Below are 26,724 nucleotides of genomic sequence, written 5' to 3' on the forward strand. Positions count from 1 at the left end.
GCCAGACTGTGTCTGACTGCTGCTGAACAAGTCCAGCGAGGAACAATCCTTTAAAAGCATTTGTGGAAATGTTGTTGGAAAGTACTCTGTTGCCTAATAAACACATTAATAAGTGAAGGACAGCCTCTGTTTTCTCAGTGCTTGTTATGCTTGTGGGTTGCTGGAGGGGACGGGCAAAGCAAACAGGCATTTGACTATGAAAGGATGACCTTCCTAGTAAAGAATTTAAATCTTCTATCTTTGCTGCCCGAATGCGGAAGGAATGCTGTTGTATCAGAATGGTAACGTGGGGGAAGGGAAGCGGCATTGCGTGCACGCTCTCTCTCTTTCCAATCATCCTTGTGGCTTTCTAAAGGCTTTTTCTTAGAAGAGGGGGAAAAAATAATCATTAGCAATTTGAACAAATGTACAAACCAGCCAACCAATGTACAATGGAACATGCTTGAATGCTGTAATCATGGATTCCACACACAAAGCTTAAGACTGCCTCTATTTGGTGAGTGTAGACCAAGGGAACAAACTCCCACCTTTTTCATGTGGGGGGGGCTAAAAATCTGAGAGAGGATATAGAAAAATCTCCAGGACCCCCTTCCAAAATTCTACACAGGGAAAGCCCAGGCTTTCCTTATAGAGGAAGTTCGGGACTGGTGGTTTGGGTTCGGGCAGCCAGATCCTTGCAACTGTATGGGGCATTAATGACCCCAAGGAAAGGACTTTCTGTGTCACTGCTACTGCTTTGAAATCAATCCTAAGTATTGCCAGTGGCAAACTCTTAACTCAATACAAACTGCAACAGTAAACACCGTAGCTTTTGATTCTTTGTGCCACTTCTGAAATGGAAAAGAGAGCTATGTGGGTGGACAATTTAATGTGGGTAGGTCAGTGATGCACAAGTTCCCTGCCCAAATCATTCTGGATATGGCGCTGCTGGTTTCTGCAGCCTGTGTCCAATCAAAAGGCCTCTTTAGGGACTTGTGTTCCAGAAACAGATCAATCTGGGACTGTTCTGCCTCAAAAATGGCTCAAAATATGATTGCTCCAGGGAGAGGAGTTTCAGGTGTCCCTTTCTATTTCAGCAGGTGTGATTGTAAGTTGTCTTGGTTATTGCAAATTGAGGTGTGATCACTTGAATTCTATTGTCTGGGCCAGTACAGCAGGACAGACCTTTATGTTCTTACTGCTGTTGGCTGAGGCTGTGGGGAAACTGATCCGGGTGGAGTTCTAGTGGGAGCAGCAGGCATACGAGGAGCAGGAACCGTTCTGTTCTAACTGCCATTGGACAAAGACTGACTGGGGAGCAGTTACAGAGGAAAACGCTTCTTGAGGGGCCATTGGACTCAACACTGGAGGGGTGCTTTTCCTGGCCTGGTGACATCTCACAATAAGTGTCTGGTTGCCTCCCTGTCTTTGAGGCAACCACACAGCCCCATTCCCATTTTATTATAGTTTAATTATTCTTTTCATTCCAATTTTGATTCAGGGAAGTGGAGTAGATAATGACAGAAGATAGATAGATAGATAGATAGATAGATAGATAGATAGATAGATAGATAGATAGATAGATAGATTTCCCCTACTGAGCCCCATTTCCTTGCATCTGAAACCAGCCCACCTTTGAATTTAAAATAATATTTTTCCCATCAAAGAACCCTCTCCTCAAATAGGGCCTGCTTGCTTCTTTGGGGAATTATTTTTTCCACTTGGTTTTGCCTATGTGTAGTGGCACTGAGAGCACTGCTGCTTGCTAGATACACATGCTCAGACATTAAATAAAGTAATGCCATCTGCACCTCAGTAGAGGTCAGCAGGGTGAAGGACAACAGGCATCTTTCAACCTTGAGGACACTTAATAACCTGTTTAGACATTATGCAGGTGTCCTTCCCATCTCTGTCAGCACTAGGCAGTCTGTGTTGCTGATTACTAGCAAGCAATGCATTTGCTCACAAACAGAGCAAGATGCCGACACAGTGGTTGAAGGCAATGAGTGGCAGGGTGGTCCAAAGGTATCACATTGATCCATGTTATTGCATGGCTGATGGCTCTGAATGGCCAGCCACTCAGTGTGGTGGAACAGTGTTGGATACTGGTGCCTTCTCCATATGGTTGCCCTTGAAACTCAGACCCCCTCACTCACTGCTTTCAGTAGGCAAGTGGCACCCTCCTTGTACCATGGATGATGGAAAGAAATGTTGGGACTAGCGTGAGCAGTGTTTGTGCATGCACGTGCATTACCACACTTAGGTTTATGTGCAAGTGATATAAATGCAAAAAGTACTAGTACATACTAGTTTGGTTAGTTTGCTCTATGAGTGCAATAACTGTGCATGCCCTTGTTTCCTGTTAATGGTAAGATTCAGGATGCTTTTAAGCATGCAGTGAGAATCTTCATCTTCAAAGGCATTCTAAAAGCCCCACAATGAACAGGACAAAAGAGCAATGCATAGCTAAATTCAGCAAACCATAATTAACATAGCTTAGTTACTGTTATCTCCCAAGTTCTCTCCCCCAAGTTCTATGCTGATGGTTTGCTTTTAGAGTTTTTTTACTCTGGTTATCAGTGTCCTTGCACTCTGCATTGCGTTCTTTTGTGCAGTATTGTTTATGGAGACTTCACAGTTAAATGTTTAAAAATGCAAAAACAAAACAAAACAAAGCAAAAAAACCACTCTCTAAACCGGTTGGTTTTTGCTAAGCTTCAATGTAGTGTTCTCTGGTACATAGATTTTTTTTTAATGATTCCCAGCTAGGATGTCCTGTTTTAGCTGATGGGGTTCTAAATCTTTTTCAGAATGATTTTGTAGGGAAAATGTTGCATGATAGAAGAGCATCTGAATGGAAAAGTGAGGAGTGAAGTGCCTTCTGTATTAGAAGGAGAGAAGATTAAGAAGGAGTTGGATGCTATGGATGGAAGATTGGATTAGAGACTGAATGGTGAGTGATGAGACATAGTGAGATTGAAAGAAAAAGAATACATGACCTGGAAACATTCTGGAGAGTTAGATGGTGCTATGTTTTTTCCAATAGAGGCAGCAAGGAAGGAGGACAGTTGGTGGCAATTCCTTCTGCAATGATGGCCATTGGGGGATGAATAATAGCTATTGTGGGATGAGTATAGTAGCTGCCATTGTGGATTGGGCAGCTGTGGAAGAAATAATGAGCAGGATACAGGAGGCTGCATTGAGAATGGTGTTCTAGCAGAACCTGATGAGACAGGTAGAATCTGGGAGGGAGAGTGGACAGAGGACAGCTGGTAGCTGGGGATGGTAGCTGGAGCAACGGAAGGTTGGCAGATGGAATGGCCTTGGCAGATCAGAACATCCAGGAGGCTGGCCTGGTAGTGGTGCCTGGAGATACTGAGTGAAGAATTGGACTAAGTGGCTTGGAAAGACAGTCAGAACAATCGCATGAGATTTGGAGGATTTTGAGAGCTTTCTATTTGTATGAGAAGCAGATAGCAATGGCAGGAGTTCCCCTCTGGGGTAAAAAAAACCAAAAAACCAAAAACCATGGAACACTTTTATAGGGCAGCAATGGCAGAAGTGTAGAGGGCCCTTGAATGGTCTGAGGTGGAAAGGTTGTAGAAGGAAGATTTGGGTAAGTGGAGTGGCAGATGATGAAGGGACATGAATGCAAGTGTGATTATGGTTGGATGAATATGAATGTGAGTGTGAGTGTGGCCTTATTGGGCCTGCAGAAACAACCTACACAATGCATCTGTATATGTATTTAACTTGTAACCTGCTGTAATCTGCTAGGCCTCCCAGCAGATAACAAACAAAAATATATAATATGAAATGCTTATTGTAATATAAATAAGAGTCCAGAAATGCTAACAACATCCCAACCAAAATGAAAACAAAATCAGCAAACAGAATCCCAGGAGGTAGCTATTCATACCACCAATCTTCTTGGAAGAGTCTCATTTTCATCATTTTCCAAAACAAGCACACAGAGGGAGCCACCAGTAAGCTGTTCTAAAGAGTGGGTGCTGCCACAGAAAAGTACCATCTCTGTGCCTCAGCCCCCCCCTTATGGAAGTAGGGTACTTCCAGCTTCTCTGGGACAAGTGAGTCAGGGGGGTTGATTCTGGTGGGAGAATGCAGCCTCAAAGATCTAGTTGCTAAGCTATACAAATCTTTCAAAGCCAAAAGAGCATTTTGAATTGCCTATTGGAAACCAATGCTGGGCCTACAACAGAGGGATGTTGTTTTTACAGGGGTTGTTGTTGTTGTTACATTTAGGTATGGGAAGGATAGCTTACAAGGAGGGTTAGTTTGAGAAAAGATGCTGTGTTTTATCTGAAGATTTTACTATATATCACCCAGATTCATTTGGATGAACATCAGCATAACATCAAAATCAGTTCTCTGCTGATGCCCTGCTTCCATTTGGTCAGCCCTTTTGGAGTTCTTGATTTTGGGGGGGGGGCCTTTTGTGTGTGGAGACTTCTGAATACATTTAAAAATGCAAAGTACTTTAACTGGTTGGTTTGGTATGCTTAGGGGGAGGGGTGCAGGTGACCTAACTTTCCTATCCCCCAGGCAAATGGTTGCTCTATGTTCAAGGAAGGCTACCAGGGCAAAAACTACTCCATCTGGGTTGCAGAATCCAGAATCCTAGAGAGCAGCAAAATGTTCAGAATTTCTGTAACACTTTGTCTTGTGGTCACCCAGATTTTTGCAACCCAAGAGGCTTCTTCTGAATCCCATTGTTTCCCATAGCTGAAACATCCAGAAATGTTTCAGGTTTTGTTTTCCCCAAAACATGGAGCAGGAAAACTGTGTGGGATTTTGTTTTGCTGAACCATGTTGACAGAATTTTGAGAATGTATTTTTCTTTTGAGTTTTAAAGAAAACTCATTTTCTATCCAATGCATATTCCTAGGGCATATCAACCAAGGGTACTTCCCTTCTTTCTCCTTCCCCTGCAGTCCTTTATTCACTCTGCATCTTTTGAAAGGTTAGGGGCTCTCCAAACAAAAATTAAGGGCATATGAAACACTGCAAGGGGGAGGGGAAACTAATCCTTCCAGGATCATGACCTGAAAAACCATTTACACCTCTGGAAATAAACCACTGGATCCCACTCTTTATGATTAATATTTTAATTTGTCTTTAAATGACCTAGCCAATTATAGGATCACCATCATCATCATCACCATTTTCATTTACATTAATAAGATCTCCCTAGCTCCTTTATTATCCTTCTGCAGGAGTTTTAACCAAGATTCTGCTTCAAAAATAACATGTATGGTAAAGCTGGTGGCTATATTGTTTAGAAATGAAAAATAACTATTTGATCTTCAGATTCTGTATTACTTTTTTAATATCAGTATAATATTGTGAAGGCAGTTTGTGGCATGCAAGTTTTTTTTTTTTTAAGCTGAATTTACTTTTTATCCCATATGACATGTCTCAGAAAACAAAAAAACCATCCAGGAGAGAAAAAGTTACTGCTGAAATTACTGCAGTGAAGTAAACAAGGAGACAAAAATAATTTCTCAAATAGATATTTAGTTCAATTTTATCTTCTGTGGTTTCAATCAGAATAAAGTTTTTTTCCTAATTATTTGTAGCCAATGCCAAGATGACTGTGTTACCAGCAACAACTGTTTTGTGAATGGTCTCAGTTAATAATGTGATAGTTGTTTCCTTTTCTTTCTGCATGTAATTTCCTTTCACTATTTACTATAATACCCCCTCCCCCAATTATGTGTATAATGTAAATGAGGCCAATGGTAGCTACATTTAATGAAGTAGACTGAAATACAAAATCTGGGATGCTGGAAGCCTTCAAGCAGCTATACCTAGAAATGGATTTAACTCACTGCCTTGCTTTGTGAAACCCCTGAACACTGAGGAAGTCTTCTGCAATCAGGACACTGGATCCATTGCTTTCTCAGTCTTTTTACTCATAATGATAGTTACTCTTTTTACCATAAACTTCTTCCTTTGTTTCCCATTCTTGCCTGCCAGGCACTGCTGTGTGCCACAACGTATTTCCTTCTTGACCTTCTTGTCCTTTTCTTAAGTACGTCTTATGTTGGTTAGATAAATGTAGCACTGTTCTAAAATCCAAGCTCTGTAGATTTGCTATGTAAAAGGATATTCATGTGAAGGGGGAATTAGAAAATAATGCTCTCATTAGGAGGTTTAACTATGTAGAGCTTCTTCTTCATACTGAAGATTAAATAGGCACTATCAACAAACAATTGTAATTTGTACAAAGAACTCATGGCAAAATTATTATCTCTTTTTCTGCCCTTTAAGAAAATCATTTGAAAATTGATCTTGTCAACTACTGACAATTTTCAACAAAGAGCAATCAGGAATGTTAACATTTGGGGGGAAATTTAAAGCTTGGAAGATTAATTTTATCTTGATCCTCCAATATGTTCCACAAGCTAATGTTTTTAGCTAATTATTCATGACATCATGTATATAACATTTTACTCTAATCTCTTTTTGTCCTTTCAGGGCTGCAAGGTAGAGCCCTAATAATTCCATTTTTATCTGCCAGAGAATACATATTGAAGTTTCTCTGCATGATTTTATTGCTTGACACACTAAATCTGTACAACATATTAGTGATTTATGCTGGGGCTCTCTGTTTCCTGTTTACACAGGGAGATCTAATCCACATGCAAGGAAAACTTTAATATGGCTACTGATACAGTGCATAGCTACTGTACCTTGACTTTCAATTACATTAAATCCCATTATAATCACTTTCTTTAGAACAAATCCTCTTTTACACCTGAAATGCTCTGCTTCCCTGGGAAGATGGCTGTATTTTCCCTAATCAAAAACAGTGCCATTCTAATGGAAATGCACGATCTGCGCACAATGCAGGGAAAGGATTTTAACATGTTCTCTATGCTGAACTTCAACAATGTGTATAGAAGAAAAGAAAAACCTCTAGACACAATCGGCTTTATGTTGGATGTCTTAACACAGAGCATCTCCATTACCGCTTAGCACAGCATCTACATCATTATGTTATCTCACAAAATCATCTTGCATGGATAATTATTATAGTTTAAAGATAGGTCAACTACAGGTTATCTTGGTACTGTTATTACAGAACTGAATATTTTCTCTGAAAACTGAAGTGAGACACTGAAGACGTTTGCAAAGACAACCTATGGTGAAAAGAAGCTTATCACCATTACTTAAGACCATGCTGGGCCCCAAATTCAGCAAGAGGCAGGGTTGAAGTATCTCATAAACACAGGATTGTGCCCCATGAAATGTCTTCAGAGTAATCTAGAAATTCATAATAGAACCTGGAGAAAAATATGCTTGGTGTTTATATTTATGTTGCTATAGAGAGTAAGCACACTTCTAAGTTTGCAAAGGACAGGTTCATACAGCCATGCTCAGCTCTGGGTTACAACAGCAGGTGATGCTTAGCATGAATAAACTTTCACAAATTTAACCTGGAGAACTTTAAAGGGGGATTAGACAAATGAATGAAGGACAAGACCATCAGTGGGTAGGACTGTGATGATTACAGATTGCTACCAGTACCACACCCAGCTTCTGAATATCAGCACTGCTACTGTCACATTCCTCTTGTGGGAGTCCTCCAGGCAGCAGATATGATTGCTTCTATGGGAAGCAGAATGGTAGTCTAGATAGACCTTTGATTGGTTCCAACAGGTCTCTTATTTTCTTACCTCCCTGGAAATCACAGTGTCATCCAGTGTTCTATAAAGAAATGTCAATCATGCATATCTGAACTGGGCCTTCCAGCAGCCTTATAATATTAGCTGGTTTTATTACACACATTCTGTAGAGTAAGATGTTTGCAAAGAAAGGAATAAGCAATACACAGCTCATAGTTTTCATGTGGCTCCCAGTCCCTTTTTATAGCCTCTGGAGCCCTCCACTATGCACAGTTTATATTCAGTTGTATAATTTTTCAGAGTTTTTTTCTTTTTTTTAAGGAAAAAAGATGCAAATTAGGTGCACTATTTTACTTTGAATAACATTTCCTTTCCAAAATACTAAGAAAATACCCAAGGAATAAATTAAACAAAAATAGGGGACACCTAAAAAACAGGCAGAGCTTCAATCATATTGTCCCAGCCACCATCTTGACTTTTCTGACCACATCCCACAGACAGACACACACACACATACACTCAATTGCATATAGACTCTAAGGGTTCATCCACACACCTGCTTTGTCTTGCTTTCCTCTTGCCCTGGAGCTGTGAGGAAATCATGATGGCAAAAATCACTCTGCCTCCATTTTTTTTTTTTTTTAATCTGCACTCAGTCGTTACCGACTCTGCAGTGACTGCTTGGACGAGTCCTTGCAGTTTTCAAGGCAAGTGTTTCGGAAGTGGTTTGCCAGAGCCTCCTTCCTAGAGCAGAGCCCAGCTGGCGAGCGCAGGAGGCGGGGTTTCCATTGCTTCGCGCCCTTTTCGGGCGCGCGCGGTTTTTCGCGCTTACCGGCAACTGCTCCCGACTCCTTTTGCAAGGCGCCGCCAGCATTTTTCCTCCCACCGGAGTGAGAGTACCCATTTATCTACTCACGTGAGTTTTCGAACTGTTGGGTTGACAGGAACTGGGGAGGAAACAGGAGCTCACCCTGCTAACGCGAAGGCTGGACTTGAACCGCTGAATAGTATCCAGTAATTGAGGATCTAGAACAGGGCAATGCTCTGCTGCTCTCTGTATAGCTCCTTCATGTAACTTTGTAAGGACAGTGATTGGAAGATTTCTCTGAATGTCACCAACTATGGGAAGAGCTGCCACCAACTGGTGTACAGAATGTGTGACAGGATGGTACACGTCCAATCGGTTTTACTTTGTTTTCAAAAGAACTGTTGACCTATTGGCCTTAGGACCACTAGGTGGCACCAAAGAGTTCATTTCTCATAACTGGATTTGTGCAGCCCAGATGTAGTTGCTGCATAAGCGATCTTGGAGCTGAACTTCAAGAGACAGGTTTTGGTGTATGTTCAGGTTCTGGACATGTTCAGCTATGCCATACTCTCAGATACATCCACATAAGTTCTCCAAAATGATTATTGACTTATCAACTGGTTTACCTATCAACCTGTTGACCAAAGTGCTAGAGTTTTGTCTTTCTTTGCTGCCATCTAATGGTCATCCAGATTTGTGCAGTCAACATGCAGCCACTGGATAAGTGTGGAACAGCTGGAACATGAGAAATTAATGCACTGATTCTTGGGTCATGTCACAACCTTACCTTCAGCTCTAAACATCCAAAAGAGCATGACAAGAGAAAAATGTGGCTCTAGGTTGAAGCCTTATCTGTACCAGGTTACATTGTAAGATGGAGTGAACTTTTTAAGAGAAGATTTATTGAGGAGAAGAAATGAGGAGCCAGGGTTTCTCCAAATTAGTGGACCCTGCAAAGGGAATTCTCTGCTGTGCAGACTACAAGAATACAAAGGCTGAGTCCTTTCGATCACATTTTCAGTGGCGTGTGGATAGTTGAGGGTGGGCTATTCAGTTTCAGGGAGTCACACTCTCTAGTTCAACCAGTTGACTGGTTGATCAATCCATTTGGAAACAGAAACAAAAGAAAAAATAAGGGGACTATGGAAGCCAGCCTGGTCCCCCTTGAAGCCAAAACAATACTTAGGACAGGCACCAAGCCAATGGACTTGACAGAAGAAGGTCTGCTTCTTACCTGCTGGGCTAATTGCAATCAAAAAGATTGGCAGTCCCCAAATGCATCACCTCCTCCCCCATTAGCCATGGATCGGATGGGAGGTCTTCTTCCATTTTCTCAGGGAAAATGTTACTTTCATGTCAGAACACCTTGGACCAGCTTCAGCTTGCCTCAGAAGTGGGCTTCCTATGAGAGGGTGGCTCTGTTGTAGGGACATATCTTCAGTAAATGGTAAATGGGGCATCTTCATGCTGTGATAAGCAGGCTAATGTGGATAAGACCTAAGTAGTCCCTGTAAAAATACATGTTAGCTAGAAGAGTGCCCATGAAATCGCCAATGTTTAACTTCTTTAAGGAAATATAACAAAATCAGTAAGAGCTCTAGAACCTATTGTGATCAAAATGTCAATGCATTTCCTATTATGGTAGCTGCACAAAACTTTAAAATTTCTTTTAAAATTGTGCAGAATGCGATAGTTATGTAGTGTATCCTGATTCAGGGGATGCAGCTTTCTGACTATGATTATGGCCAATTGGATGGGTGAAAAAAAAAAGGGAAAATAAATAATATAAGGAACGTCTGAACATTCTTTCTCTGAGCAAATGAAAGCAGAGCAACGTGCTATGCATTTTCAGGATCATTATTGACATTCTTTTCTGTTAAATTCCCACAGATAATAATCCTGGAGCAAAAATAAAAAGGGCAAAGGAAGAAGGGATGTCCTGTAAAGAACCCAGTGTTCTTGCCACATAAAATAAATAATTTGTAGGCTATAAATAGTGATACATTTTAAAAGCTTATATAAATAAGCTCAATATGCTCTGAAGAAATGCTGCTGAACAAATGAATTGATAAAGGGTGAAGCCATCCTCAGAACAATGTTATGAACTCCTTATATGCCCAGGCTGCAATTCTGAATGCTACACATAAAAAGAGAGCCTCTTAGAATTTTTTGTTTTAACCCTCTTCTTTTTAAACAAATCGATAACCCAAATTAGATGATTGTAACACAGTGTACTTAGCTACAACTAAATATAGTTTAATCTAGTTCTTCCCACAAGCCATGCTCTCAGAGGCCTGTAAACTGGAATCTCAAACCACAATTAGAAGCTCATTTGCAAGTAGCTTCAGTCAAGGTTCTTCTTTGGTCTTTTGCCATCTGAGATTAGATGAATGGCTAAGGGAGAAAGGACCTTCCATATGCTGGTGATGTGATTATGGAATGTTGTTCCCAGGACGGTCGCTTGAGACTACTCTGATGTTACTTGGGAGGCAGTGAAGACCTTTTTACCCTAAGCTTTTCATTTTATGTTTTTTTTATTATGCTTATTATATTATTATTGCTTATCTCTGCATTGCTTTTATTCCTACTGACGGCTTTTATTCTATTTTCAGATAATAAATAAGGGTTCCTATTTTGGAACATGATCAACTGTGTGAGATGTACCACCTATTTGTGAGATCTCTTCTGATGTGATCAGGTCAAATGTGGAGGCCCTGAGGTACTCACTCCAAATATCTGGCAATTACTATTATTATTCCTAGATTCTCTATGCAGCTTTTCTGGAGTATAATCTTTATCTAAGAAGATCCCAGGTAAAAATAAGCTATGGGAAGTAAATGAGACACAGGAAAATCTTCACTTAGTATGGATTGCCTGCTTGTGTCAAAGCGCATCTGATGTTCAGAATGCTAAGAGCCAGCCGTTTAAGTGTTTATGCTCTTGCATGTTTGACTTTCACAGGTGCCTACAGTTGATCTCTCAAACAGCAAAGAATGATGATAGCATAGAAATATGCAAAATAATTTCAGTTAACTATTTTTTACATGTATTCCCTTGTAACTGTCTTCCATTTATAATTATTCTCTACATGGCTGTGATCCTGCATCTGTAGTGTGTATTTTATTTTATTTTATTTTTAATTATTTTATTTATTTATTATCCAATTTGAACTGTGTATAATGTGTTCCAAAAGTACAGCAGCTTTTCCAGTGTGAATATGTGAATGGCAATGTCTCCCTAATCATTACTGAAGAACATTCCCTTTTGGTGCAGCTTTTATCTCATCTCCAGCCAATATCTGTCCTTAGCTATTCCATGTTTACAGTAGTATTTTGTATTTTATCCCAGTGTAAGAGTTGTCTTTGATCCCTTTTCATGATCCTGATCATCTTGGATATGCAACCAAGAACTAGCATCCACAGAGTTCCTGTTGGCTGGTTGCGGTTGCTGTGGGTGTGCTCCTTATTCTCTGCTCACTGACCATTGTCCTCCATGGCCATTTTGGCTTGAGTTGCAGGAGAAACTGGACATCTGGTTTCCATGAAGGCATCTGACCATGCATTGCCTGACCCACACTTTGAAAGGAATTGTTCAAGCATTATGCAGACTCCTTATATTCACTATAAGACCACAAGACTTGTTATTAAACATGTGCTCTGTGGTCTTTCAAATGTATGGTAGATTTGTCTGTAAAACAAAGGCTGCCATTTAATTTATTTATTAAATTTCTACACCCCACAGTCTGTTAGTACCCATGATATGTGGGAGGGAGCTCTTTCATGGTGATGTGCAAGCTCCCTCCCACTTTACCTCTCATTCTTCTCCATCCCACCAACTACCAATGGGTTATTCTTGGACCCAAATCAACCAATCTTCTGGAAGATTGATAAACCTCTGTTTAAAAATAGGGGATAGAGGATGGGCCAGGATGAAGAAGGAGGGAGATCACTCAATGTACTATGCAAGCTCCCTCCCACTTCATGCCTCACTCCTAAAGGTGGACTTATGTTTGGAAATAGACTGAATGAGAGCTACTGATGTAGAGCACAGTAATGAACTTTCACTTGGGCAACTTGAAAGGGGGCTAAAGTCTGTGATCCAGACAACCACCCACACTCACCCATGCCTGCCCTGCCTCACTCTCCAAGAATGACAAGGATTCAGGAGACTGTTTTATAAACCACCTGCAGCTTCTTTGTTATTGCTGGAGGGACCCAACAATTCAGACAACAAGGCAGTATTGAAAGGCAGTCAAGAAGAAAATGAGGAAGACTCTGGTGTAATATATCTTGGGATATATTGATTGTAGATGGGAAATAATTGTTGCTGGTATTCTTAGCACTTTATTCTTTCTTCCTAATGAATCTTGTTAAACAGACTGTGAGAATAATGCTTGGAAAAAGAATTACTTTTGGTTTTAGGCAGATGCCAATAAGCCTGAAAATGAGAGCGATTGGTGGTGTTTTTTCCCATTGGTTAGTGACTTGGGGTGGGAGGTGAAACCCAGCTTAGGGCATTGTCCTAAGTTAAAGCTGAAAGGGCAGACCCACCCCCATTAATTGCTTTAATGAGGCAGATTTGAACTCAGCTGGTGGGGCTGTGCAAATTTGGTCAGCATATTTTTCTGTCGACTCCAGGATTGGAGGAATGCACATTAAGGTGGCCATGAGGAAGAGTTCATTCTGAGAGAAACCTTGTGAGCACTGAGGTAAGAAAACAAGAGGTTCATACAAACACAAGGCTTCAGCTCTGCATCAAAATAATGACTTGCAACTAATTGCAACATACTGAATACAGGACCTGAAATTCTACAAATAACCTACTGAGAATTTATCTAAAGCTTGTGGGATATAGTTTATTTAACATTAGTATGAGAAGAAATTTAATTCTACCCTTTAGCTTGAAGTAGGTTATTCTGAAGAGATAAATTTTAACCTGAACCTAGAGGTAAACTCATCTGACAAGAAGCTATTGAAATGAATTATGTAGACAATTCTTATTAGACCTTGGTTTCTAGCAGAGATAACCCTCTATTTTTCTCTTCTCGCCACTTTTTGGAATTAATCTACCCCTGAAACTATTATAGCTTCAGAAACAGTTTATTTTAAATATCTCTTGTTTTGCAAATCCCAACATTTTGTATGTCTAGATAGTGGGGGTCAAGGTATCTGCAAACATAAGAAGAATTTGCCTTTGCAAAGAAGAATTTCTTAATTGCATGGCTTGTAGAAATTAAACATATGGTTGGGATAAAAGAGTTATTTCTTGCTTACCTTAACCTTTTAATCATTGACAATTGAAAATTTCTGAAATAATATATTACAGATCAAACTGTAGGCAGTTTTTTTCTAGATAGTTAATGACATTTGTGTGCAAATAATTTATAAGAATGAGTCTATAACAATAAGTTTGAAATTCTATCCTTGTACACTCATTAAAATCAATGGAATTTGTTTCTATGATATGCCATAGGTATGCTTAGAACTGAAAGTTACAATTAGCTAAGGTGTCTTCTCCATGTCCACTGGCTTTGTCCCTCCTCACTGTCAGGAACAATTGGGTGCCATGCAGCAGCTCCCTGTCTTCCTTTTCTTGTGCAGCTGATCAGTGGGAGCACACCCAAGACAGGAGGCAGTCTATACCCTCCCTTCATCCTCAACTTTTCACCTTACTACATTAGCTTTTTGCTGTGTGGGAAGGAAGAAAACAGGCTAGCCACTTCTGAGGGAGTGAAAATGACTTGTCAAGGAAAGATGGCAGATGGAGAGAAGATCTCTGATATGGGATGAGATGGGAGGTAGGGGGATGGAAACTCCAATGTATAGCTCCAGAGGAAGCACTGTGAAATTGCCATTGCAAAGTTCCTTCTGGCGCACAACGAAGCCAATTAACTTTGAGGAAACCCTGTAATATGATAAGTTATGCAAAGGTTGTACTGATCTCAGATTGGCACCTTCCTTGGCTATGGACCTGAATGAGCTATAAGAATTATAATATCATTTCATTTATTTGCTGAATATATTTTTTTCTAGTAGGATAGAAAGAAATATATTTACAGTGGATCTTTTCCTAAATTCTAAATTGTTTCCTTAAACAAACAAACAAGTAAATGAAGCAAACTGTTCCACGTATGAAACAAATGTTAATATGGAAACATATTAAGAATATTTGATAAAAATGAAAGGAAACAACACAAAACTGATTTATTTGGAAATTATTTTGGGTTGAATCCAGCAGAACATTTTTATTCACAGAAAGAGTCCTTTTGTGAATGAAAATGACTTTGTTTTAGTGGATAACACTATTTTTGAACAATCTTCATTGAAAGACCTTCACTGATCCAGAAGCTCTTCCAAGATAAAATCAGGGAAGTGTTTAATTTGGATAGCAAGGGTCAGCCAGTTCCATGCAATCCACACTGGATATACTGGAAAACAAGCCAAATCCAATAATGATGACAAGACTGAGCCAAGGCTTGAGCAAATGGATCAGAGGCCTTGAATCTATAATTCCTCAGGAGCTGGAATGGTCAGGAAACTGATACTTCCATGTGAAAGATTTACATCTCCATGTTAGATCATTAGGACAAGCAAGGAACACGAGGCCATTCTCAGAGTGGAAAGGGATGGCCACTGAATCAGTAAGGCTTTCATCTCCTTAACAAAGGAGGAAAAGGATCTGGACCTTGGGGCATAAAAGGCTTCAGTTAAATCCTACTGTTGTGGATCTGAAAGATGGAGTGCAATTCAGAGAAGGTAGATCACTTTATTGAAATGACAATTGTTGGATTCCAGCTTACAAAGGAAGAGGAACAAAGTACAATAGAGAAGATCTTTTATAAGGGTTTTGAACTGTGGGGTAGGAAATTCTAGGGCTCTGATTTGCTCTCAGGATCTTGGGACCATATAGGGAAAACTGGATAAGTTTGATTTTGTGAGGAGAGCTTGAGAGGGGGCCCCAGTGGGACCAAATAAAACTCTTCTCCCAAAGAATGTAATAATTAGCAGGCCTTGCAATATAGAAGCACCTCTTTGATTGCTTGTGCACAAGTTAACTCACTGCTGTGATATAGGAGTAGTGTTACACCTTTTGATTATCATAAAAGGAAGTGTTTAGTTTTCCTCTTCTCCGTTCCCCCAAATAATTTGGTTTTGGTTACGAGTCCATGGCATGTTTATTCAGAAAGGAGTGACAAGTATGGATAGAACTGCCTCAAGATTTAAACAAACACACAATTGCATTTCCCATAGGATATATTTTTAGATGAGTAATGAAGCATATTTTTATTTACACTCAGGATTCTGAATGAGTAACGAAGAAATTCAGTGAATTTCAGTTATTAAGCTAGAGATGACCCTGAGAGAATTCTTGAACAAACAGAGAAAGGAAAATAGAAGGGAAACAGTAATTAGAAATGGAGCTCTCTAGGCATACTCTTTTTCCAAAGGGTTTTCTTTAGAGTGTGATAATAATGAATATTAATTCCCCATCCCCCAGCATTTTGTAAACGAATGTATTGTTGATATTGTTGATAGGGTAATGTGAACATTTTGATTCGAAGGCAATTTGGTCAAATCACTCATATGAATCAAATCTGCAGACAGAATCACCAAACCAATTCAACGCGACCAATCAGGTCTAGTGCTTTCAAATCAGTTCAATGATCAGTGTGTGTTTGATCATGCATAAACGAGCCTTTTCTGAATTGAATCAACAATATAAATGGAATCAATCTGTTATTCAAATCAAATCAAATCAACTTGTCAAATCAAACCAATGATTCAGATTGGATTGTGGGGCACTTGCACACCCATAATCATTGACCCTGTCATTTGGCCTTTCCCCCACAGACCTGGTATGCTGCTTTCTCCAAGCTATCTAGTGGTATCTGGCATGCTGGATAGCTCAGCTCTTAGCAGATGCCAGGATATGACACAGAGCAACGTGCTGCTTGTCTTCCGCCAATCCTCCTTTTAGGAACATTGTTGTTGTTGTTGTTTAGTCGTTAAGTTGTGTCTGACTCTTTGTGACCCCATGAACCATATTGCGCCAGGCCTTCCTGTCCTACACTGCCTCCCTGAGTTTGCTCAGTCTCATGCTCATTGCTTCAGTGATGCTATCTAACCATCTCATCCTCTGCCGTCCTCTTCTCCTTTTGCCTTCAATCTTTCCCAGCATCAGGGTCTTCTCCAAAGAGATCTCTCTTCGCAAATGGGAACATAGGCCCTGGTAATGGATGAAGTGGATTCCAGTCACCAATGCATCGCTCTTCTGTATACTTCTTGGAAAATCTCAGTTGGAATAATAGGTGCAACCAACCGTTATGGGCCTGTGTGAAAGATGAGAAAAGGGAGCCCATTAATGATCCATTGGTTTCAATTGACTTCAGTGCTCGGGTGATGTTTATTTATTTATTTCTTAGATTTATATTCTGCCTTTCCTTCAGGAGCTAATGGTGGCGATCATAGCACTCTATCCTCCCACAATAACAGTAGTGTGTGATATGATAGACTGAGAGAAGGTGATGGGCCCAAAGTCACCCAAGGAGCTTCTGTGGTTGAGGGTGGATGGCTGTGGGACTCCACGGTGATAGCCCAGTACCTGAAAACCTATACCACAAGCTCTTGGTCTAATGTCCCTTGGACTAAGAACATTACCACCATTGCAGGTTAAAACTTAGGATTTTATTATGTGATGACTCTATTAAATACCCAAGGACAATTATTTCTAGCAAAATATTTTTTTTTAGTTAAAATGAGCTTCACCTATTTTTGTCTGTCTTGCGGGGGGCTTTGGGTCAGTCTTGACTCCTAGCAACTATAGGGACAAGTCCATGCATGTTTTCTTGGCAACATTTTCAGAAGTGGCTTGCCATTGCCTTCTTCCTAGGGCTGAGAGAAGGGGACTGTCTCAAAGTACCCAGCTGGTTTGTGCCAAAGGCAGGACTAGATCTCACGGTCTCCCTGTTTCTATCCCAGTGTTTTTAATCACTATACCAAACAGACTCTCCATACTATGTTAATTCCACTTAACTATTTTAAAAAACTTGATATATTAATGACTATTTTTTTTTTTATGGAGGAGAAAACCATCTAGAATTTCTTCTTCTAACCTATGGCTTCCATATGAAAATTGTGGTTGTAATTTTTTTTATTTCGAGGTATATCATTAATCATATTTGTTGACATCAGCAATAAGGGAATAAAAATTATGTTGGATAAGTTCCATTATGGGTTCAGTTTGAGAATTATTACTATTATTACCTTTAAAATCTTGTCAAGTTCTTGGTTCTACATATAGCAGGAACCTTAAGACATTTTCAGCACTCAAGGCATATTTAGGTCTTACTGGACAAGGAGTTAAAATTTCATTTTAGGTCTCATAAAAAACTGACATGATGGAATAATTCTTATTTTAAAATGGGAGGAAAGGAGTCACCCCCCTTTTTTTTTGGGAAATCATGGTCTGAAAAGGGGATAATGACTTTTAAACAGATAACATACAATGATACTTTTAAAACTTTTGAAGAATTACAAAAGAAATATAATTTGCCAAAAATAGCACAATGACAATATATTCAGTTAAAACATTTATCATGTTCCTAGTTTGGCCTTGATGCTTTAACCCTTCAGAAGTTTTATCTGGAGAAGGCTTTTATGAGGCTAAATCAACAATTCAATATTATCAAAAACCAGGACATCTTATTTGGGTAATATCTAAGAAATATGGAATGCAGAATTGGAATATCCTATATTGCAACAACAATGGCTTCAAATACTAAGAAATGTGAAGTGTGTTTCTTACATTTTAAAAACTTGACTAGTTCCCTCCCCACAAAAAACTCCAAATACCAAAACAAACAAACAAACAAGCAAAACGATAACAACAAACCCTCTTTAATTGATATATCTTTTCTAAGCTAGAGATGTAATAAATTTGCTTTGGGCATATCCATTGGCAGTTCTTGATTAAAGATTAATACAGTAGTAGAGCAAGTACTTGGAAGGAAATTAAGGTTCAAAGATGTAAATTTGATACTAAAATATATTTCAACAATATGGAATGTGTCTGCGTATGAAGAGCTTGGATATATTATGCCTGGATAGTATGGAAAAGGATGATTTTGTATTGTTGGAAAAATGCGTTTGTATCAGATTTTAAAGTTTGCTTTAATGAGATAAGTCAGCTGTCAGCTTTCATGATGACCCTGTATTGCTGGAGAGGCAAAATTGGATGCTAAGATTCCATATGGTCAAGGCTTAATTTACTGTTTAAAAATTGAATAGTATACTATATCATTATTATTTTAAAACTGTAGAAAAATACAGTTTTTTCCTCCTTTTCTCTTTCTTTTTTTTAATTTTCATTACTTTGTTAATTCAGTTTTTGTGATACTACTTTAAATGAAACCTAGTAGTTTTTCTTGTAATTGTTACTATTAGTATTCTCTTCATTATCATTTATATAGTTTTAAAATTGTAATAATAGTCATCATCATAATCATCCAACAGTCCTATCCATTGGGTCTAGGAATTTAGGATTTTCCTAAAATTAGAGGAGTTGGGGATTTGGAGCACTCTTACGCAGTGGTTCCATTTCTTCTTCAGCAAGTGTTCCAGTCAGTGGTGGTAGGGAAGGAGAGATTGGCTTGGGGGTTCTAGAATGGTTTGTTCTTCTCCTTCATGCTATACGATATCTATATGAAGCCATTTGGGAAGGTGATTTGGTGGTTTGGAGTATGGTATCATCAGCTTTACAGTGTGACCTAGAGTCATGCTGGAGATGCTGCCAAACCCCGTCTTAGTGCCTGGAAGCTGTGACAGCCTGAATGGGAGAGAAGAGGTTGAAATTGAACCCTAGCAAGATGGAGTTGCTGTTGATCCATGATGGTTCTTGTTCTGCTCCAAGGATTGTTCTGGATGGGAAGGCACTTCCCATGAGGCAGCAGGTCTGCCACTTGGGGTCCACATAGACTCCCAGCCCCTGCTAGAGCAGCAGGTAGAACTATGGCCAGGGGTTCTTTGAGCAGCCTTACTAGTGTATAAACTACTTTCCTGGGACAAAGGGTCTTGCGACCATGACTCAAGCCCTCATCACCACCCAGCTAGATTACTGCAGTGTGCTCTGTGTGGGGCTCCCTTTAAACTTCAGCTGCTACAGAATGCAGTGGCCTGGATGCTTCCTGGCAAAACATCTTCAGAAGTATCAAACACCTGTATTGTAAGCTCTTCATTGCCTGCCTGTTTGCTTCTGGGTGCAGTTTAAAGTGCTAGTTTTATATAGCCATTTATGGCTTGATACCAGGTTACTTGCAAGACCATATCTCCAACTGGTGTATTTGTTCTGGAGAAGCAGCCGGCCATTCCTCATTTTCGGGAGATCAGGCAAGGGGTTGTTTTTCAGTGGCAGCATCAACCCCCTGGAATGGCCTGTTGCTCGAAGGTAACTCTTACCTTGGTTACTTTCCAGAAGATACTGAAGACTGAGTTCTTCTGGAAGGCATGTGAATTGTGACCCCTAAGGGACTGCTGGTGGAGTTTTTGTTTGTTTTTTCGTATTTTTCCATTTTTGTAATGTGTTTGCATTGGATTTGTAAGTTGTTGAGAGTCAGGTAGATTGCAGTTAGATAGAAATAAAATAAATAAAAAAATTAATCTCAAGGAGAGAGAACTAGATTATTGCATTAATATTTTATGATTGCTGGGTGTGAGTTCTGTGTTAATATTATCAGCAAAAGATAGCATTTGAAGGCATAATCTTAAACCATCTGTTTGATTCATGGTCAACATCTAGGGACTATGATTTTAACATCTTTATCATGCAGTTTTTCATTATATGAAAGAGACATTTGTTGTCAGTGAAACCAAGTGTGAATGACTAAATCAAATTAATAATAATGTTCGCTTTAACAAGTGGAAAATTGAGTGTGTGTATGTATGTGTGTGTGTGTGTATGTATATATGGAAAAAACAATTTCCTTTTTCTTTCTCCATATTCAGAAGCAGATATCAATGATAAGCAACTGGTAAAGGCCATCACTTTTCGGTCTTCCCTGCAAACTTCTGATTTTTGTGTATTTATTTAGAAGACTTATATGGCTGCCTATCTTACACATAATAATCCTAGGTGGCTCAGAACAACATTCAATAAAAACAAGAAATATAACCAACAGAACCCCACGACAGCATCATTTATCGCAGCCATAGTGCCACAGCATCCTACCAACTCTTCATTTATATTTGCTGGGCTGACTTCCACTCTCACCAGTGCTTCACTTCCCAGCCCTCTGGAAAGCGAACAGGATGGGGGACCTCTGAATCTCAGCAGGAGGCTGTTTCAAAGGACAGCCACAGAAAAGGCGCATCTCTGAGGCCCCATCAGATGATAACACTTAAGGGAAGGGAGAGTGCCCACCCATTCTGACCTGGTTTGCATTTCAGTGAATATTGGACAGTTATATTTTTAGTCAATCCAGGAGAGCAACTTTTTTGTTCTTAAAACATGACATGAAATTCAAGCTCAAGCTGAATACTAGCCATCAGTCAAATGCCACTGGAGAAGTCCAGCTTGGAGCTGCTATCCCTCTCAACATGGTCTTATGCCTGAGTTTCTGCTCACTAATGCAGAGTTCTTAAATTTAAGAGATGATAACCTATAGAGGGGAGGAGGAGGCCTTAATTTAAAATATGTAGCTTTTACATGTAGATTTTACAGCTAAAGAGAAGTTCCTTTAATTGTGCCAGGAACACAATAGGCAACCAATAAAGATATGTGAGCTAGCATAATTTGCTGCCAACTCTCAGCTGTGAATGGAGCTGCATTCTGCAGTAATAGCAGTGTCAGAATAAAATTCAAGGGCATCCACCTCTGAAGCTCCCAGGATAGCAAAGGTTTCTCTGCATTACTTATGGAACTCATGTGTCTCCCTACAGGCATTTTTCAAGCAACCAAGTATAGCTGCAGTTCACTCACACTTCCTCTTTTAGTATTTCCAGGTAAATTAAATATCTGCCTGCAGGGCCAAATCTGGTAAATCTGTGGTTGGATCTCTTCACATAATTTTTGTCCTCTGACTTTCTGTATAGGCAAATTGAATTGTCAGATTGTCTTATCTGGCACTCTTAGGGATTTGCTGGTTCTTGGAGTTGAGCGCTGGTTTAGGTCAGGGGTCCCCAAACTCTTCAGCTCACTGACCCCTTTGTGAAGTTTCAGATTGTTCATTGACCCCCAAACATTTATTATATGAAAATAATTTAATAAATGCTACTTTAACTAATAGTACTATGAGTAACAACAACCACCACCCTTGGCGGGGGGCAATATTGACCACTTTGGGGAAACCTGGTTTAGGTCCTTGCTGGCCATTAATGTTTGCAGTGATAATATTTTCAGTCAAGGAGAAGAAAGCTGAAAAACTGACAATATTCATTCCAGAAGGGTAGATAACCATATGAGGATAGTAGCTGTGTCTTCCACAGTCATTGTTGGGCACAAATCTCCTCCAAGGACCTTCAGAAACATACAAATGTTGCCTTCTGTCTTGTGCACCAGTATAGATTACCGAGGGACAATTTAAGGGTATGGTTTCATATAGCATCTTTGGCGATATTGGAGAATTATTTTTGGTGTTCCCCCCCCCCTCTCTCTATATATAATTTTCATCAGGCCTGATAGTAAGGAAAGGCCCACAACTCAATGGGTTTAAAATATCTAAAATGCTCAAGATTTAATCCTGGTCAGATCCAGGTAAAATAGAACAAATATCAAATAACAAGAATGATTTTGACTGAGAACTGCCAGTCAGAAGAAACTATCTGGTTCAGATGAACAAGAAGTTTGATCTGGTATAAGCCAGCTTCTTAAGCATGGTCATTTAAAAATTCAGGTGGTACTATGTACTGACACATTTTTGTTAAATGTTCTTACCTTTTGGTCTCTGGATTTTTTGTGTGGGCAGTCTAAGGAATATACTGACATAAACACAGAAACACCTAGGTGGGGATATGATGTATGTGAAGAATTAAATAACATATGCATTCACATTAAGCTCCCTCTAGAGATATTATCTTTCACATCATGATGCTCTGAGTTATAAAAAATCATTTCCAGAAAAGAAAAGAAAGAAAAGAAAGAAAAGAAAGAAAGAAAGAAAGAAAAAGAAAGAAAGAAAGAAAGAAAGAAAGAAAATAACAACAACAAGAACAATAAAAATAATTTTTAAAAGTAGACAGATTCCTAGTTCTTACAGGCAGCAACTGACTGTTGAAGCAGCTGCCTACATGCAGTTTTGGAATGACTCTGGAAATCTCATTAAGAGCTGAATTTCTGGAAGCTATATTATTCTGCCACACACTGTAAAATAATGCAGACTTGAAAAAACAATCCCACAAACTGCAAATTGAATACAGTCAGAAAAGGATCAGGAACTGCTCTTCTTATTTCTGCAAAAGTATCCAGCCTATAACACAGAAATAATGTATCCCACCTACAACGTAAAATATGAGTTGTGCCTCATGTTGCAAATGTGCTGATGTATAAAGGAAGACTTTGCTTCAAAGCAGCAGTTTGCTTCTTGAGAAAGGATTCCACTGAAAAAGGGAGCAAAAAATCAGGGGTTTGGTAGCACTTTCTCTGATTAACAAATGTTATTAAAAGGCATAAGCTTTCGTCAGATGCATAGAGTAGATAGATGCTGGAGGATTTAAATTGGAGTGAGATGAGGGAAAAGGGAGGGGAAGAAAGGTTGATAATGTAGATGAAACAGAGTACAAGTACGTTATCAATTACCAACTGTAATGTATTAAATTGTGTTTGTTGAGATTGCCTGAAACTTGTTGAGGTACATGTGGTCAACAATTTTTCACTCAATGGTGCTATGAATTTTTTTTTTCAAAACTGTCACTTTCAGGTCTACTATGGGTGCTATCAGGCCTGCTCCTGGGAGGTTGAAATACTCTGACATTTCTTTGCCCTTGTTGTGAATCCTGATGTCAAACTTGCGTCCACTAATTCTTTTGCACAAAATTTGTCCCATCTGCTGATGGATGTTGGCATATATCTGATTGGAGGACAGCATGTGAAGGCAGTCCACTGAAATGTTCTGAGATTGCTCCATCAAGCCACATCAACATGGTTTCACAGAAAAGATCACCATACAACTACATCATGAAATAATAGGAAAAAGTTTGTATCTAAAAGGTAATTGTCTATAATTTTAAAATACTGTTTTATAACGTTATCTGTTTCATTGCTTTTCTGTTTTCATCTGGGTGCTCTTTCTCCTACCTGTGCCCACACTTAGGTGCAAAATGCTCACCAGTTCCCAGAATGCATAGAGATATCCATGCACAGTGCATACTGTGGTAACTAATATAAAGTGGCACATAGTAAATAAAAACAAAACAACCTGTATTAAGACAAAGACAGAATTATTGAGTCATTGGGTCTTTCCCACTTGCACCAAACTGTACTACAAATATGCCCTTTCAGCTTCTTTTTTCTGCTTCCCCACGACATTGCCTTCATCTTGTCCCCATCCCATAAGTGAGATAGGTTTTAGACGTCTTTAGCTGAATCAGTAGTATTTTCTCTCTTATTTTGGAATCATCCAAGAACAGCCTCAAGGCATATAAAATCTGTTAGGCTTTGTCACCTACAACTTTGGCAGGAAGATAGGTGAGAGGGAACAGAAAAATAGAGGCAGGATAGGGATCCTCAACAGGGACAGGAATATGCTGGTATATTTTCTGCTGACTCAACGATGGGTGGAGAGCACTTCAACTCAGAAATGGAGGATCCATTCTACCACTTTTGTGATCTCTGCCTCTCTTGTTTTCTTTGTTTCCCCATTCTCCAATTGCAGCTGCAAGAAGAGGGAATGAGAGAGAGAGAATTGGAGGCATACAACTGAACTTGAAGGCCCAGCAACAGAGAAAGAGAAGTACAGCCTATTTACAAAAGGCAATTAGCCATCAAGCTCCATAGTTTGGTCTTCCAAGTTCATGCTGTGCCTGCAGCATCTAACTATTTTCTGTCATTGGAATTGCCACAAAAGACACTGCCAGGAGGAGAATGTGTGTATGAAAGAGGAAGCAGGTGCTTTTATAAGCTTCAAATCCCGAAGCATAGAGCACAGCAACTACAGCAATAGAGATACTGTCACAATTTGTAGGTTGGGTCTACTAAACTGTGTCCATCTTTCTCTTGTTCTCCTCAGTTTGACTCAACGTGATCACTGTGGGAAGGAAGAGAACACACATACACACAGATTCTAAAAGACAGATTCTAAATAATATACAGATTCTAAAATAAAATGTAAAATAGGGCTTCTGAGAAGAAATTCTGCAAATTGGCATGTGTGATAAAGAGAATGAGCGAGAAAGGAATTGACCTGTGTGAGAAAGGAACAGTAAAAACTCTTTTCCTGTCTAGTTGTCTGTATGAAATGGTACTAAACAGCAAGAGAACTACCTGTTGCGGGAGTTTGGTGCTCAAAATTAGGTTGGAAGGATGTAGACATTTCAGTAAAGTTTTAGTTATTCCCTCTTTTTCTTTTTTTACCCACCTCAACCCTTGAATTTTAACCCCATAGATGATGTTCCTTTCTCCTTCTCTTTCTCCTGGTTACATCTAAGATTCAGATACACTGTGTTGCTCAAACGGGTCTTTAATCAAACCAGAGTGATGATCCAATAGAACTTTATATCGACATAGGCATTAGGAAAAAAGTACCCAGGGATGATCAGAACTCCCTCATAATTTAAGCTGTTTCAAAATTAAAATTTCTGTTCCTGTTGTTATACTTTATGGGAATGCCAAACAGTTTTTCTTTTAAAACAACAGTTTGCTACATATAACGACAGAAACTTCAGTCTTGAATAGGAGACACACAATGCTAGAAAAATTTATCAGTCAGGCTGGAGTTCTAGAATATATGTTTGCCTTTGGAAGAATAGTATGTTTAAAGTGGCAGTTTCCTGCATATAAATTGGGGTCAAGTTATCAGCCTTCATAAACCATTTGTGGCATGATTCAAAAACATTTGCAGCACAGGGAGAGAATAGCATGCATATTTTAAGCCTGAATTGCATCATATCAGATAATATTAATCCCACGTCATCCAAAGTAGTACATGCAGTACCCATAAATCACTCAATGTGACACAAACAACATTAGCTCTTCTCTTCAGAGAGGGATTCAGTCTTACCATGGATACCACCAGAAAACTGGGGAGAAGTCAGGACCAATAACTGTCCTAATTATCTCTCAACACAGTGTTTTCCACCTGTGAGGAATGATTATGCATTGCTGAGATGATAAAGTCCTTAAAGAGATTTTGATGCTTCACAGAAGGAGGAGGAAAAATTGTGAGGCATGTTTAGTGAGCGATGGCCCCTTCACTTGCCTAATGTAGTCCTGCTTTCTGTTTATTATTAAACATACCACTGGAAAAAGAAAAAAAAATGCAGAAGAGGTTTGAGAAGGGAAAAAGGTTAATGTAAAGGTGCAGCAGAGAACTGGTGCTTACAAAATATGGCTTTGCATCTTGCTTTAGATGGTCCAGCAGAAAGGGATTAGTGCAGAATCCTTGGTCTTGCCAGAGTTGCTAATGCTAGTGGGTTGATGTTTCAAGCCCATGTCAAGAGTCCACAAAATGGAAGACTGTGACTCCACTGGGGATTCATGGAAGGGGGTTATGACACTGGTTTGTGGCCTTGTGGATCACTTGGGACCCTTTTTTTTCTCCTGTAAGCTTCCAAAGCCATAGCAGCTGAAGTAGGAATAAAATGTAAATTTATCTGAAGAGCAGAATTGTATTGCTAAAATTTTGTTGTGCTTCAGAATGTTATTCTGCACTTCCTTCTCTGGAAATAGAAACAAAAAGTTTACTTACTCTGCTCATGGATAAAAACGAAATCAGCCACTCCCCTACTTTTCCAGAAAGGTGACAAATCATTTGTAGACCTTGGCTGTTCTGCAAAGTCCTATGATGGGGAATAGAAATTTGAGGAAGAAGAGGAACCTCTACACTTGTCTATAATGGGTCTCTTTGCCTAGCTACTTCCATACAAATATTCTGCTCCAGTCTGAAAGCAGCCCTGAAGGTCTACATTTCCATGACATCAATTGTGTTGGAAAACTCATCTGATTTATTTCTGGGTAGTAACTGAAACTGCTGCAAAGCTAGAGCTGAGGAAGGGGTTAGATGTTGTTTCCATTTCCCCATGAGAGACGGCAATTGCCTCACCTGTCTTGTTGGCCATGTGAGCCAACAAGGGGCAATAAGGT

At 39.4% G+C, this 26,724-nt stretch overlaps 1 long non-coding RNA gene across 1 annotated transcript; it reads left to right on the top strand.

Annotated features, from left to right (window-relative positions):
- The first annotated feature begins 285 nt into the window (after positions 1-285).
- LOC148217093 (uncharacterized) lies at positions 286-26,198 on the top strand. Its single transcript, XR_015796325.1, has 3 exons — positions 286-496; positions 23,345-23,634; positions 24,299-26,198. It is a non-coding gene; the product is annotated as an uncharacterized LOC148217093 (long non-coding RNA).
- The last annotated feature ends 526 nt before the right edge of the window (positions 26,199-26,724 follow it).

Source organism: Python bivittatus, unplaced genomic scaffold, assembly GCF_059951505.1.
Source record: "Python bivittatus isolate LINGU-HERP-01145 unplaced genomic scaffold, Pbiv_v1 ctg000020_np1212, whole genome shotgun sequence".
In the NCBI taxonomy this organism is placed as follows: domain Eukaryota; kingdom Metazoa; phylum Chordata; class Lepidosauria; order Squamata; family Pythonidae; genus Python; species Python bivittatus.